The following is a 17,341-nucleotide window of genomic DNA, read 5'->3' as shown; positions in this document are numbered from 1 at the left end:
GAATGGAAATCTGGCGTAACTCATATCAAGTGCACTAATAACCATTTCTTATCAAGAGGATGAATACAAGATGAAGGGCTTCGTCCTACAAACTGATTTTATTCTTATGTTAAAACTGTAATAAAAAAATCGCCAACAATAATATCTACATTTTTTGTACTGATCTTCCGATCAGAAGGTGAAAAAAATATGCAGGATAAAGCTGTGGTAGTAGTGTCACTTGTAAAATGTGCTGGAAAATATGCTATAGGAACTATTAGAATGAAAGAGATGAAAAGAACGCAGTGTTGTGGAAACTACGGGACCATTTATAGTTAATGAAAATCCATTTATTTTTGCCAAAACATTGTTCTGCCTCAATCAACAAAGACGGAAACGTACCAAAATTATTGCTAATTTGAAAATATACTTCAAGGTGCGGCGTGTTGTACGTGCAGTTCATGAATATAACTGAGCAGTAATCTTGCAAAGGTAAAGGAATCATAAAGTCGATAAAAAGAAAATACATAACATTCGACTTGGATGTGTTCCCTCACTCCATCGGTGCTACAGCTGAAGGTACACTTGATCCAGGCTGCAGCAATTATATACAAAAATGTGATTATGTGGTGCAGCTGCAATGAATGGTGATGCTGCTGTATCAGAAAGCTGCAAACCTATGAATTTTATGTCTTAATTCCAATAATCAGATTTAACAGAAAATGAAAAGACCAGTACACCACATTTGTGAATACGTAACATGTAAAGAGATTTGAAATTTGTTTCTCACGATGACAACTTTCAGAACCATTCTTCAATCCACATATTCCGAATCGCAAGCTTACTGTGTAGATTATTATTTACCAACCACTCGAGTTCTGAAAATATCCCCCTCTTTGAGGAGCTGGGGAGGGATATCGAAAGTGGGACACTTAGCGAGTTGTAGCGCTAATAGCTAGCGAGTGCGGTTACACGTTTCTCCATGTGCCGCCCATTTAAACCACACAAAGCATTCTAGTTCTGAGTTTTTCTGTCGGCGGTTCTGTCTGCTGTGACTCTGCTATTTATGAGTAATCTATTAATTTGAAATTGCTTTCTTTGATAATTTTCAGTCCACGGGTTACAAATATATGGTGAGATTCCAGCTTGCATCATACATCTTGGCATAATATTGTTTGCAGCATTTCCAGATTTTTAAAGTGCAATTCCGTGTGTTCAAATTTAAAATTCTTTGTTCTGTGAGGTGGTTAGTTTTCGAGGCACATTGAAAGTCGCCTCTTCCTTCGCAGTTTTTGTTTTTGCTCATTACATTTTGCTTTCCTTAAATCGCGATACTTATCCTTCCAATACTTCGTTAATTTCTGCCATATTCAGCTTCGATTGATCGAAATAAGCACTTTGAGCAATACCTCTGCATCCCCATCGAAGCATTTCGCATCTCTGGGAGGTCGCGTTGGTCACCAGTCAACAGGTAACTTTCACGTTTTTGTCAGCACGTGGTGTTCCATGTTCGAACGAGGACTTACCATACACCTCTGTTCACTGGTGCTGTCGATTTTTGTTTTGTTTGAGAGTTGTACCTTTGTCTGATGTCAGTGCGAGCTGCTTCGGAGTTCTACAGTGATGAAGAAAATGGGTGAGGTCTTCTTAATTGCTTGTTGTCGTGAATGTTAGGTGAACGCATAGTGTGTTCAGACTTGTGGTAATGTTCTTCCATGTGTTGAAATGGAAACTCATAGCTTGCTCACCTCCTATCAGATGGAAACTGATCATAGGAGCGAACATCAGCATTTCAATGCGTCGTGCTATAGATTCAAAATTATCATCCTCTCCTGAACTTTAAAAGAGCTGCTGTCTTGTTTACAATTGTGTATTGAGAACGTATTATTGTTGGATTTATCTTCGTATTTGCCACTTTGAAATACCGTATAGGCTTGTAAATCTTTCGCTAACAATATGTACATATTAATGCTATTATTCTCTGAATTGTTTTCATCCAAAATCAAGTCATTTCATTCCTGCTCTACGTAATGTTGCGGCACATTGCAATATTGCTACCACTTGTTGATGCTGATTGCGGAACTTAAACACTTGAATGTATTAGAAACAATTAACTGCAATAAGTATGAAATTGCAAACCATTAGCAATAAATACGTTATTTGCATGACATTAGGTTTCAGGTTTTCGATAGTCGGACTTCGGCTGCTGTTATAGGCGAGCTCGAATTTCTGAATGCACTGCTGAGTGATTTGGTATATTAGCAAGATATACTGCGGCACACTAGATAGCGAGGACCTTTTAACTGTTAGGTGGAAATTATGTTCTGAACTCGTTGTACTATCTTACCCATCCTCAGCAAATGTAGTCGAATGTAACGAAATAATAAGTAACCAGTTGCATAAAAGTAATTTAATTCCTTTAACGGTTTCGGGCAATTAGTGCCCTTCTTCAGTAGGTCATACCTATCGATTATTTGCGAATTTCAGCAGTAAGATGCACACAGCAAAATGTCATGATCCTAAAAAATATATAACATTAGTAAACATATAATGATACATATAGTTAGTTCCGTTATTAAGCAATACTAATGGACAGCTTTGTACCTCCAACCACGTATTGTAGGATCTGAAATTCTAAGAGTGCAGCTGTTCTGCGGGAACGGAAATATTTGCACCCTAATTACTTCCTATACCAGACATGTTTTCGTGGAATGTCATATACGCTAAATCCATCTTTTGTGCGTAATGCAGGAACATATAAAATTATTAATAATAATGAATGAACAAAGATATTCTACACAGCGCAACAGAATTAGAGGCGCGGGATTAGCCGAGCGGTCTCAGGCGCTGCAGTCATGGGCTGTGCGGCTGGTCATGGCGGAGGTTCGAGTCCTCCCGCGGGCATGGGCGTGTGTGTTTGTCAGTAGGATAATTTAAGTTAAGTAGTGCGTAAGCTTAGGGACTGATGACATTAGCAGTTAAGTCCCATAAGATTTCACACACGTTTGAACATTTGAACAGAATTAGAGTATCACTTTTTCGAAATACGGTAATTATGTCCCATTGCGACGCACAAGTTTGAAATTTGGCTAAAAGGTGTCTACAAGATTCCCCTGTAATGGAGCCAAAAGAGTGCAACCCTGTGACGTCACCCTCGGGCTCGACGGTGCCTCGAACAGCAAGGTGTCGACACATGCGAGAAAAAGGCCACAGTCAAAAGTCCATGTGACGTTTAATACATGTTAATGATGTCACATTGGCACCAAATTTCAGCAAAATTCTGGCCAACGCTACCGTGGACGTGTCACACAACGGGAATGTCGTCATACCCTCTCTTACATTTCAATCCCTTTCATGACGCCTCCGCGAGGCCAGAACCGCGACGTGGTGTGTTGATAGCACGCGGTTTCAAAATGATTCAAAAGGCTCCATGCACTATGGGACTTGACATCTGAGGTCATTAGTCCCCTAGAACTTAGAACTACTTAAACCTAACTAACCTAAGGACACCACACACATCCATGCTCGAGGCAGGATTCGAACCTGCGACCGTAGCAGCAGCGCGGTCCCGGACTGAAGCGCCTAGATCCGCTAGGCCACAGCGTCCGGCAAAATCACGCGGTTTGCCTTATGAGTGGCCGAGGGAAACATTCCAGACACTTCGCTGCTCAGACACGGCACAGAAGGGTCTATTGGGATGTTATAAATGGCCTCAATGAAACCATCCATTTCCATGAGGCGTTGATTCCCACACATTTCGCAATCGAAAACGAGCGATGAGTAACATCAAGACGTTCTTGACAGCCTTTCATTCTGCTGAGACCCTCAGATGTTTCAATCATTCTATAAGGACATTGTGGCTGGGAAAGCATAATCACTCCTTGCTGCTTCGGATCACCTTCAGCTTTCCTCGAATGCTTCTGAACAGTCGCCGGTGGTCCCAGCCTGAACACGAGGGCCAAGCTTGGGGTAGCGCGGCACTGCAAATGGTTGCGGTCACGTTGAATGGAGATACTGGAGATTCAGAGAAGGACTGATACATCCAAGGGTGTCAGAAGTGTCAACTATTGTCAAGAACGTCTTACTGTTGCTCGTCGCATTGTGAACTATCACTTTTGACGGAGAAGTGTATGGCAGTCAATGTCCCAGGGAAAATACCATAAGGGCTTTCCGTGCCGTTTCTGGGTGGCGATGAGTCCAGAATATTTCCGTCGGCTGCTTATGACGAAACATCAACGCTGGAGATTGCAGTTCTGACCTCCATCCCAAAGACGTCAAGAAAAAAAAGGTGAAACATTGGTAAGAGGTGCTGTGATAACCTTTCCTTCGTCAGGCACGTCTACGGTGCCGCTGGGCAGAATTATGATGAAATTTGATGGCAATGTGAGGGCAGTGTTCACCTTAAAATCAAGTGGACTTCTGAACTTTGACCTCTTTTCGCCAGTGTCGGCACCTCGCTGTTTGAAGCATCGTCGAGACCGAGGATCACGTCACGGGCGCCACGCTTTTGCACCGTCACAGACGAAGGTTGTAGGCACCTCTGGGCTAAATTTCAAAGCTGTGAGTCGGAAAGGGTGGCAGTTACGGGGTTTGGACAAGTGATCCTTTAATTATTTGCGCAATTTGCAACGAATGTATGTTCGACGCACTGGTTACTTACTTTGTTTAATTAATCTTCTCAAGAGTTATAACGATATATGAAAGACTGATTCAGAGTCAATACCTTAACTTATGATGTGTTCTTGTGGGAGCAGGCGAATTTTGCGTCCTGCTCGTACGAAGACTCAGGCCACTAAAGTGATTACCGAATGCGAGATAAAAGAGAAACGCTAGGATACGAATTCGCGTCAGTAATATAATATTTACAATATTTCTTTTGAATCTTTCACGATCAGTTACTGAGCAAAAATGACACACACTAACATTAAAAATAATAATGGATACGGTTCCCCCAAATGGCGACATGAACCATGCAAAGTACAATTACTGAAGCCATTGTATAGCTTAGTACTATTTTTGTCACGAAACAAGTATGTCCGGTTCTAGAAATTACTGGCAATGTTGACAAGAATCGTAGTCAAGGTTTATGAATTCCTTTTAGTTTCAGAGCTGACGAAGTCTTTGAAAAAGGGTTGGAAATACAAAGAAATACAATAAGCTAAGAGCTGTAGTTGTCAATTGTAAACCTATTTACAGAAGATTTCTTCATGTCTTTTGCTCGGCGTATTATGCGCCTAGACGCAGTCTCGAGAGCATACATTTTAACTCGTAAGCGAACAAATTCTCCATCACCATTAAATTCGTCTTTCATCAAGCCGGCCTCTTTCTTGTTCACACGTGGGACGTTATAAATATTACTATCACCATACTTCGACTTATCGAACCGTTTGTAAACATCACTTCTGATAAACTCAAAGATATTTGGTTTATATTAGACTATCAGTTCCTGTGAAGGACAGTTTTATTCGATTTGGGAGAAATTAGTTTGAAACATTTATCTGTGTGAACGTTTTCGAAATATCTGAAAAGCTCATTCCTGCTGCTATTGGTTTATTGGAGACTATATTAAAATTTTTCACTTCAATGGCCATTAAATTTTCCTTCGATAAACATTTCTGTAAATTAACGCAGGTGCCCCAAATACGTCTTCCCAGGATGTCGCTAGTCTTATGTTCATCAACTTTCACACATTCTGCATTGTGTTCCCAACATACAGCTCATAAATATGAAAAAGTTCTTCTAGAACTCTTTCATTGCACTCATCCGATTTGAGTGTTAATGTCAGAATATGACTTCAAACAGGGAGCTTGCCTAAATGAAAACGATAAAAGACGATGGATGTTGGTAAACATTGTTTCAGATTCCTGTAGTGAATGACATAACATTTGTTGTCGCGTAGTGTCGAAACTATGTTCTTTGGTTTCTTGCTGTCGGATGGCGGCGCCATTTTTTTTTAAAGCGCATGTCAAGACGGAATAATGTACAATGAACACAAGAGGCTTAGACTGTTAACTTAATACTTTCTTTCTAAAAACATGAAAATTAAAGATGCATAGCAATCACTTTCAACATAATATGGCTCAAAATGGCTCTGATCACTATGGGACTTAACATCTGAGGTCATCAGTCCCCTAGAATTTAGAACTACTTAAACCTAACTAACCTAAGGACATCACACACATCCATGCCAGAGGCAGGATTCGAACCTGCGACCGTAGCAGTCTCGCGGTTCCGGACTGAAGCGCCTAGAATCGCACGGCCTTCGCGGCCGGCACATAATATGGTATGCAGCCTGCTCTCTCGGTATCTCCACGCTGACTTACCTTCTAGCCTCTGAAGCATTCAAATAAATGATGAATATATTCTGTTAATTGCAGATCTTAAAATGCGAATACTGAGTGTAATAGTGCCTACTGTGTATTGAGCCGCGGACCTAGAAACGACGGAGAAGCTTCGTCCCGCCTTAGCCCTCAGTGGTTCACAACCCCACAGCAGGAACAGGCCACAGCAGTCCACCCAGCCCACCACCACCCCTCACCGAACCCATGATTATGGTGCAGTTCGGCCCCCAGTGGATTTCTTCCCCCCCCCCCCCTCCCCCCTCCCTTGGGAACGTCTCACACTAGACGAGTTAACCCCAGATGTTTGTGTGGTAGAGTAATTACGTTGTATGCGTACGTGGAGACACTGTGTGCGCAGCAATGGCCAACATAGTGTGGCGGAATAAGGAGAACCAGTCCGCATTTGCCGAGGCAGATCTAAAACCGCCTTAAAAACCATTCACAGGCAGGCCAGCACACCCGACCTCGACACTATTCCACCTGGGTGGGGACTGGCACGCCTTCTCTCTCGGGAAGCAGCGCGTTAGACCGCGCGGCTAGCCTGGCGGACAGTAGTGCCTAACTTTCACTGTTATTCCTGCTAAAGGCAGATAAGGTGCAATGGTTCCTGCTGCAGTGAAGCGCAGATTACAGTGTGGACAAAATACTACGAAGCTTGTAGTCTTTAATCAGTCTCAAGGGAATAATTCTCGCGAGCTACTCTCACGAGCTTCGATTCAATTGATAATTATTTAATTTAATACACAATAATTTATAGAAGAATGAATAGAGTCATTCGTGTGTAGAACATGTGCACTGGAACGTTACAACAGAAAGAACTGAAAAACAAAACTTTTGATTAAAAGAGGTTTCGGATGGACTAATTGAAAACACGATTCTGTACCACGTTGTAAATTGTACGTGTGTGCGCGCGCGCGTGTATGTGTGTGTGTTTGTGTGTGTGTGTGTGTGTGTGTGTGTGTGTGTGTGTGTGTGTGTGTGTCTGGTAAAACTCCCATGAGTAGTCACAGCAAAGCCCTAAATTATTAAGCTAATAAGGATAATAAAGGCACCACACCCCGCTGTACCGTACGTTAAATGTATGTCTGCCAACTCTCGTGACGAGTAGCATCTCTGACTAGACGTCATACACTGTACAATGTAACACACCTCACCATGGACATATCACAAGCTGTCCGATGCAATTGAGAAGTGACTCCAGAATAGCGCTGTGCATGTGGCACAGGTTACTGGGCCAGTGCAATGCATGCGTACGCCACATGACACAAGTGCTATGAGCTAAGTTGTGTACAGCATGTCTGTTCGTGAGGGGTGTTCGCTGTTTATCACCCGCTGCCTGTTTCAGTGTAAGACACCTGGTATCTTTATGAGAGTGCAGTAGAACTGTATGCCCCGTTGCAATACAAGCGTTGAGACTAGCGGTCGTCGCTTTAAACAGTTGTCATGAGCTACGTTGTTGTTAGTATTGTACGCTCTGCATGTCCGTAACACAATAAATATGCATTTCTGACCATTGGTTCCCTGTCTCAATATAATCGGTCGTAGACCTAGTATTACCTGTTTCAATTTGACCCAAAAAGTTTGAGATACCCTATATAATTCAAATCGCCCAAATTAAAAAAAATGTTCAAATGTGTGTGAAATCTTATGGGACTTAACTGCTAAGGTCATCAGTCCCTAAGCTTACACACTACTTAACCTAAATTATCCTAAGGACAAACACGCACACTCATGCCCGAGGGAGGACTCGAACCCCCGCCGGGACCAGCCGCACAGTCCATGACTGCAGCGCCTTAGACCACGCGGCTAATCCCGCGCGGCCCCCCAAATTACTTTTTGTGTATTAATTGCAGAAAACTGCTTTGTGATGCGGCTTTTTTGTTACCGTAAGGAGTAAGCTGCTATCATTAATAAGGGTTGTTTTATCCGTTAGCCTGTATGACAGAAACTTTGTCTTGTGCAGAATGTGTAGCCACATAGCGAATCGCTATGTGATGCAGCTTTTTTGTTACCGTACGGAGTAAGCTACTATCATTAATAAAGGTTGTTTTATCCGTTAGCCTGTATGACAGAAACTTTGTCTTGTGCAGAATGTGTAGCTACATAGCGAATCGCTGTAAAGTGTCTATGCATTGCTTTAGGAACGACAGTACTGATCTAACGAATCACATAACAGAGAAACCTTTTCCATCTAAAGATTAGCGAGGCCATCCCGTGTGACTGGAGTGCGTGAGACAGGATGACATTATGAGCCCACGAACAGAGACAGTGTTGGCGGCGTGACGAGTTACAGCCCGTGGCGGCCGCGTCTGGCCGGGACGGCAGCGCCAGAGCCGCCCTTGACCGCCGCGAACTCGTCCCCGCCGGAAGGGCCGGCTGGCAGCACTGAATTGGCTGGTTACACGACACGTACCGTACTGCTGATGGGCCGCCAGGGTCACTGGCCGCCGAGGCCGCTAGCCGCTGCCGCTGCCGCTGCCGCCTCCACCTGACGTCGACGTCTCTAGGGCGCGCCCCGGCGGCCCCGCAAACCGTCATTCTCGTCCCTCAGAGCTGATCGCTTCCAATGCCAGCTGAATTAACTACTTCACGGAAGAGCCCCCTTGAAGAGTACGTAGCTCTGGTTCCCTCCAGCATAGATGAAGTAATGGACTGTAGTCAACGTTCTGTCGAGTGTACGGTTTATTTAGTAGCTCTTCAATTTTATGAACACTGCTGTCACCTTCATTGAAATTACACCAGACACATTACTCTAAATTGTACCTCACAGTAAGTTCGTAAAGTACAATCTGAAATGTATAACATCCTAAATAACGACCACTAGTTTACGCCAAATTTCTATATTTAATGTTTATCTAAAAAAGACAATTGCCGTAACAAAACCAGTGTCACAGACAAAGCTAATCATGAATTTTAAAATTTTTCAGCCGAACTGAATGTTCCATGTTATTTTCGGTCTTGCAGTTGGTCTTCGTTTAACACGTCCCATAATATTTCAGCTGGGCACCTGCCAGTCATCTTTCGGTGAGCCATCGAAGACTAAGGAAGACTTTTTTTTCTTTTCTTGGTCATTTCCTCCTCCTCGCCCCATATGGGCGGAGATGGGCTGTCAGTAGATACAAGTAGCTGCTATTCAGCCATATGAAAGTAAAAATTTTAAAGCATATTATAAAATTGGGCACAGTGTTTGACAAGTGAATGCTGGACGCAGTAAAAATACAGACTCTCAGTTGCACACGTTAAATATAAAACGCTGATTTACTGATAAATTGCCGGTAGGGGTGGCCTAGCGGTTCTAGGCGCTACAGTCTGGATCTGCGCGACCACTACGGTCGCAGGTTCGAATTCTCCCTCGGGCATGGATGTGTGTGATGTCCTTAGGTTAGTTAGGTTTAAGTAGTTCTAAGTTCTACGGGACTGATGACCTCAGAAGTTGTCCCGTAGTGCTCAGAGCCATTTGAACCATTTTATTGATTAATTAAAATATTGAGACAGATGAAATGGCAAACGAGTGTTTCACAAAATGCAATAGACAGATGGACAGCTGCATAGTTTTAAGGTAAAAGCCGATGTGTTGACTGATTAAGATATAGACGAGCGAAGTGATGAGAGGACGTACACTGCCAGGGAGAGGGACATTATGGCAACGTAGCAGTCGGAATAAGTTAGTGTCTAGGAGGAAGTTCATGAGGGAGCATGTTTGGAGAAGGAATTTGAGAGAGTCAAGAGGGATACTGTTGCGGACCACCTTAGAATTTGTGTAGAGAGGCCGCGAGCTCTGCCTGAGGAAGGTGGGGTGGGTTCTTTTAGATCTGGTAGGAAGGGTATGTATATCAGGACACCCTTCATGGTTGTTTAAAGGAAGGCGGTTAAAGTTTCGCTGGGAGAGAACGTGGAGGACGTGAAGACGTAATACTGGAGGAATGTGATGGTAGAGATGCGGCAGAGTACCAGGATCAGTGAGCAGGTGGGAAACTAGAGGCTCGGTAGTGCCGAGTTTACGGTTAACGTAAGATATTCAGAGGTTTTCAAGATTGAGACGAAAAGTTACTCCGTTCCGTAATATATAGCGCTCTCCGAGTATTCCGCGTATTCGTCAAAATTAAGTTGACAGACGGACCATAATTCCCGGCGGCAGCACCCCTGCTGTTGGAAACGCGGAACTCAGCTGTCCTTTACATAACCGCTTGTCGCGGCCGTTGGCGCACTCTCTCGATTTTAATTAGAAGAAATCCTGGATATGAAGTTGCTTGCACTTTTCAACTGGTAGCCGCTATCACGGTCCATCAGTTTTTCTGCCAGACGTATTTCCACGGATTTCAGAAGGTGTGATTTACAAAGCACATTTTTAATTGGAGTGGTTTAACTAGGACAGACTGCACGCACCGTGAAAGAATGCTGCACTGAATATCAACGTTGTTCTCCACTTTTGAAAATAGGAAAGTCCGCTATTGCTGGACATTGTATTTCATCTACATGGATACTCTGCAAATCAGACAACTGCCTGGCCCAGCAATCGAACCACCTTCACACTAATTCTTTATTATTCCATTCTTGAACAGTGCCTGGAAAAACGAACACTTATATCTTTCCGTGTGAGCTCTGATTTGTCTTATTTTATTATGATGATCGTTCCTCCCTATGTAGATCGTCACCAACAAAATATGTTCCCGTTCGAAGAAGAAAGTTTGTGGTTGAATTCATGCATCATGACTGTGACACTCTTTCCCCTGTTGTTGTTGTTGTTGTGGTCTTCAGTCCTGAGACTGGTTTGATGCAGCTCTCCATGCTACTCTATCCTGTGCAAGCTTCTTCATCTCCCAGTACCTACTGCAACCTACATCCTTCTGAATCTGCTTAGTGTATTGATCTCTTGGTCTCCCTCTACGATTTTTACCCTCCACGCTGCCCTCCAATGCTAAATTTGTGATCCCTTGATGCCTCAAAACATGTCCTACCAACAGATCCCTTCTTCTAGTCAAGTTGCGCCACAAACTTCTCTTCTCCCCAATCCTATTCAATACCTCCTCATTAGTTACGTGATCTACCCACCTTATCTTCAGCATTCTTCTGTAGCACCACATTTCGAAAGCTTCTATTCTCTTCTTGTCCAAACTGCTTATCGTCCATGTTTCACTTCCATACATGGCTACACTCCATACAAATACTTTCAGAAACGACTTCCTGACACTTAAATCTATACTCGATGTTAACAAATTTCTCTTCTTCAGAAACGATTTCCTTGCCATTGCCAGTCTACATTTTATATCATCTCTACTTCGACCGTCATCAGTTATTTTACTCCCTAAATAGCAAAACTCCTTTACTACTTTAAGTGTCTCATTTCCTAATCTAATCCCCTCAGCATCACCCGATTTAATTTGACTACATTCCATTATACTCGTTTTGCTTTTGTTGATGTTCATCTTATATCCTCCTTTCAAGACACTGTCCATTCCGTTCAACTGCTCTTCCAAGTCCTTTGCTGTCTCTGACAGAATTACAATGTCATCGGCGAACCTCAAAGTTTTTATTTCTTCTCCATGGATTTTAATACCTACTCCGAATTTTTCTTTTGTTTCCTTTACTGCTTGCTCAATATACAGATTGAATAACATCGGGGAGAGGCTACAACCCTGTCTCACTCCTTTCCCAACCACTGCTTCCCTTTCATGCCCCTCGACTCTTATAACTGCCATCTGGTTTCTGTACAAATTGTAAATAGCCTTTCGCTCCCTGTATTTTACCCCTGCCACCTTCAGAATTTGAAAGAGAGTATTCCAGTTAACGTTGTCAAAAGCTTTCTCTAAGTCTACAAATGCTAGAAACATAGGTTTGCCTTTTCTTAATCTTTCTTCTAAGATAAGTCGTAAGGTTAGTATTGCCTCACGTGTTCCAACATTTCTACGGAATCCAAACTGATCTTCCCCGAGGTCCGCTTCTACCAGTTTTTCCATTCGTCTGTAAAGAATTCGCGTTAGTATTTTGCAGCTGTGACTTATTAAACTGATTGTTCGGTAATTTTCACATCTGTCAACACCTGCTTTCTTTGGGATTGGAATTATTATATTCTTCTTGAAGTCTGTGGGTATTTCGCCTGTCTCATACGTCTTGCTCACCAGATGGTAGAGTTTTGTCATGACTGGCTCTCCCAAGGCCATCAGTAGTGTAAGTAGGCTGTTTATGTTTTCTTATTGGCAACGTTACGTAGCGCTCAATATGAAAATCACTGGCTGTGCTGTGTGCAGTCTGTGGCTGCTTTGCATTGTTGTAATACTCGCCATTGTAGTGTTAGGCAGCTGGCTGTGAACAGCGCGTAGCGTTGCACAGTTGGAGGTGAGCCGCCAGCAGTGGTGGATGTGGGGAGAGAGATGGCGGAGTTTTGAAATTTGTCATGAACTGCTATATTTATATATGATGATATCAAGGTAAATACATTGTTTGTTCTCTATTAATATCTTTCATTTGCTAACTATCACTATCAGTAGTTAGTGCCTTCAGTAGTTTGAATCTTTTATTTAGCTGGCAGTAGTGGCGCTCGCTGTATTGCAGTAGCTTGAGCAGCGAAGATTTTTGTGAGGTAAGTGATTTGTGAAAGGTATAGCTTAATGTTAGTCAGGGCCATTCTTTTGTAGGGAATTTTGAAAGTCAGATTGCGTTGCGCTAACAAAATATTGTGTGTCAGTTTAAGCACAGTCATGTATAATTGTTCAAAGGGGACGTTTCAGTAGTTCTAATGGAATGTTGTCTACTCCCGGGGCCTTGTTTCGACTCAGGTCTTTCAGTGCTCTGTCAAACTCTTGAAGCAGTATCTTATCTCCCATTTCATCTACATCTACATCCTCTTCCATTTCCATAATATTGTCCTCAAGTACATCGCCCTTGTATAAACCCTCTATATACTCCTTCCATCTTTCTGCCTTCCCTTCTTTGCTTAGAACTGGGTTGCCATCTGAGCTCTTGATATTCATACAAGTGGTTCTCTTCTCTCCAAAGGTCTCTTTAATTTTCCTGTAGGCAGTATCTATCTTACCCCTAGTGAGACAAGCCTCTACATCCTTACATTTGTCCTCTAGCCATCCCTGCTTAGCCATTTTGCACTTCCTGTCGATCTCATTTTTGAGACGTTTGTATTCCTTTTTGCCTGCTTCATTTACTGCATTTTTATATTTTCTCCTTTCATCAATTAAATTCAATATTTCTTCTGTTACCCAAGGATTTCTATTAGCCCTCGTCTTTTTACCTACTTGATCCTCTGCTGCCTTCACTACTTCATCCCTCAGAGCTACCCATTCTTCTTCTACTGTATTTCTTTCCCCCATTCCTGTCAATTGTTCCCTTATGCTCTCCCTGAAACTCTGTACCACCTCTGGTTCTTTCAGTTTATCCAGGTCCCATCTCCTTAAATCCCCGCCTTTTTGCAGTTTCTTCAGTTTCAATCTGCAGTTCGTAACCAATAGATTGTGGTCAGAATCCACATCTGCCCCTGGAAATGTCTTACAATTTAAAACCTGGTTCCTAAATCTCTGTCTTACCATTATGTTATCTATCTGATACCTTTTAGTATCTCCAGGATTCTTCCAGGTATACAACCTTCTTTCATGATTCTTGAACCAATTGTTAGCTATGATTAAGTTATGCTCTGTGCAAAATTCTACAAGGCGGCTTCCTCTTTCATTTCTTCCCCCCAATCCATATTCACCTACTATGTTTCCTTCTCTCCCTTTTCCTACTGACGAATTCCAGTCACCCATGACTATTAAATTTTCGTCTCCCTTCACTACCTGAATAATTTCTTTTATCTCGTCATACATTTCATCTATTTCTTCATCATCTGCAGAGCTAGTTGGCATACAAACTTGTACTACTGTAGTAGGCATGGGCTTTGTGTCTATCTTGGCCACAATAATGCGTTCACTATGCTGTTTGTAGTAACTAACCCGCACTCCTATTTTTTTTATTCATTATTAAACCTACTCCTGCATTACCCCTATTTGATTTTGTATCTATAACCCTGTATTCACCTGACCAAAAGTCTTGCTCCTCCTGCCACCGAACTTCACTAATTCCCACTATATCTAACTTTAACCTATCCATTTCCCTTTTTAAATTTTCTAACCTACCTGCCTGATTAAGGGATCTGACATTCCACGCTCCGATCCGTAGAATGCCAGTTTTCTTTCTCCTGATAACGACATCCTCTTGGGTAGTCCCCACCCGGAGATCCGAATGGGGGACTATTTTACCTCCGGAATATTTTACCCAAGAGGACGCCATCATCATTTAATCATACAGTAAAGCTGCATGTCCTCGGGAAAAATTACGGCTGTAGTTTCCCCTTGCTTTCAGCCGTTCGCAGTACCAGCACAGCAAGGCCGTTTTGGTTAATGTTACAAGGCCAGATAAGTCAATCATCCAGACTGTTACCCCTGCAACTACTGAAAAGGCTGCTGCCCCTCTTGAGTAACCACATGTTTGTCTGGCCTCTCAACAGATACCCCTCCGTTGTGGTTGCACCTACGGTACGGCCATCTGTATCGCTGAGGCACGCAAGCCTCCCCACCAACGGCAAGGTCCATGGTCAATGGGGGGGGGGGGACTCTTTCCCCTATTTCTCGATAATGCAAAACGTACTGCCGTCCTTTGAACTTTCTCGATGTACTCCGTTAATCCCGGCTTCCACAACGCGCAGCAGTACTCCAAAAGAGGACGGACAGCGCGGTGTAGGTACTCACCTTAGTAGATCTGTTGCATTTTCTAAGTGTTTTGCCAATAAACTGCAGTCTTTTGTTCACCTTCCCTACATCTTCCATGTATTCTTTCCAATTTAAGGTGTTAGTAATTGTAATTTCTAGGAATTTAGTGGAATTTACGGCATTTAGATAAGATTGATTTATCATGTAATCGCTGTTTAATGGATTCATTTTAGCATTCAGATGGGTTGAAATGGCTCTAAGCACTATGGAACTTAACATCTGAGGTCATCAGTCCCCTAGACATCGAACTACTTAAACCTATCTAACCTAAGGTCATCACACACATCCATGCCCGAGGCAGGATTCGAACCTGCGACCGCAGCAGCAGCGCGGTTCCGGACTGAAGCGCCTAGAACCGCTCGGTCACAGCGGCTGGCTTCCTTTTAACACTCATGTGGATAACCTCACACTTTTCATTATTTGCCAGTTTTCGCACGAGATATCTTTTATAAATCTTTTGCAATTTGTTTTGATCTTCTGATGATTTTACTAGACGATAAATGTCAACATCATATGCAAACAAACTAAGACGTCTGCTCAGATTGTCTGCTAAATTGTTCATATAGATGAGCTGCAGAGGGCCTATAACACTACCTATGGGAATGTCAGACTTTCCATCAAGTACTAAGAACTGTGATCTTTCCGACAGGAAGTCAAATCCAATCGCATAACTGAGACGATATTCCATAAACAAGAAATTTGATTACAACCCCTTGTACGGTACGATGTGATAGACTTCTAGAAATCTAGGAATAGCGAGTCAATTTGAAATCCATTGTTGGTAACCCTTAAGACTTCATGTGAGGAGAGTGCTAGTTGTGTTTCACAAGAACGATGTTTCCTGAATCCGTGTTGACTATGTGTCAATAGATGGTTCTCTTCAAGGTAATTTATAAGGTTCATACACAATGTAAGTTCCAAAATCCTGCTGCATATCGACGTTAATGATACGAGCGTTTAACCTAGTGGACTACACCTATTGCCCTTCTTGAATATTGATGCGACCTCTGCAACTTTGAGTCCTTGGGTACAGATCTCTCGTCTAGCGGGCGGTTGTATATGATTGTTAGGTATGGAGCTATTGCTTCAGCATACTCTGGAAGCATACATGCATTGAACTTATCGAAAAATTTCGAGCTTCTGTAAAAAAATTCCAGTCTTTGGGATTTGCGTTCGTTTAAAAATGGATTGCTTTTTTTGTTGTTTCTGCAACATTGTCCTGATCTGTTTCGTGTACCATAGGGGCCAGTTCCATCGTCTGTTAATTTCCGTGGTATAAATCTCTCAATTCCTGTTCACACTATTTCTTTGAATTCAAGCCACATCTGATCTACACTCATATTGTTAATTTTGAAGCAGTGGATATTGCCTTTCAGGAAGACGTCAAGCAAATCTTTATCTGCTTTTTCGAATGGATATATTTTTCGTTATTTTTGGAGGATTTGGAAGTTTCGCCATTCAGTCTAGCTACGACAACCCTGTGTTAAACAATCCCTGTATATGTTTTGATACTCGTTATAACTCTGGGTTATTTGTTGCTAAGAACTCAAATGTATTTTCACAACCGTTTACTATTCGAGTGGGCTCATGAACTAATTACTCGAAATAATTTTCAGAAAAACCGTTAAACACAACTTTGGATGATGTTTTACGCGTACCTCAGAAATGAAATATTGAAACATATATTTTCGCCAACATATCATAAGTAAATTGAAGTCACTACCAACTGTAATTATATGAGTCAGGTAAGCGTTTGAATTTAGTCTCAAGTTTTCTTTGAACCTTTCAAGAATTGTATCCTCTGAATTGGGAGATTGGTTAAAGGATCCAATTATTAATTTATTGCGCTTGCCAGGAATGGCTTCTATCCTTACTAACTCACAGGAACTATCTACTTCAACTTCGGTACAAGCTGAACTACTTCTAATACCAACAAACACGCCACCTTCAACAGAATTTAGCCTGTCTTTGCCGCGCGGGACTAGCCGTGCGGTCAAGGGCGCAGCAGTCATGGACTGTGCGGCTGGTCCCGGCGGAGGCTCGAGTCCTCCCTCGGGCATGGGTGTGTGTGTTTGTCCTTAGGTTAATTTAGGTAAAGCAGTGTGTAAGCTTAGGGACTGATGACCTTAGCAGTTAAGTCCCATAAGATTTCACACACTGAAACGTCCCCTTTGAACAATTTATACACGACTGTGCTTAACCTGACACACAATGTTTTTAGCGCAACGCAATCTGACTTTCAAAATTCCCTACTAAAGAATGGCC

The sequence above is a fragment of the Schistocerca americana genome, chromosome 2, assembly GCF_021461395.2.
Source record: "Schistocerca americana isolate TAMUIC-IGC-003095 chromosome 2, iqSchAmer2.1, whole genome shotgun sequence".
NCBI lineage: Eukaryota > Metazoa > Arthropoda > Insecta > Orthoptera > Acrididae > Schistocerca > Schistocerca americana.
This window is presented reverse-complemented; position numbering follows the sequence as displayed.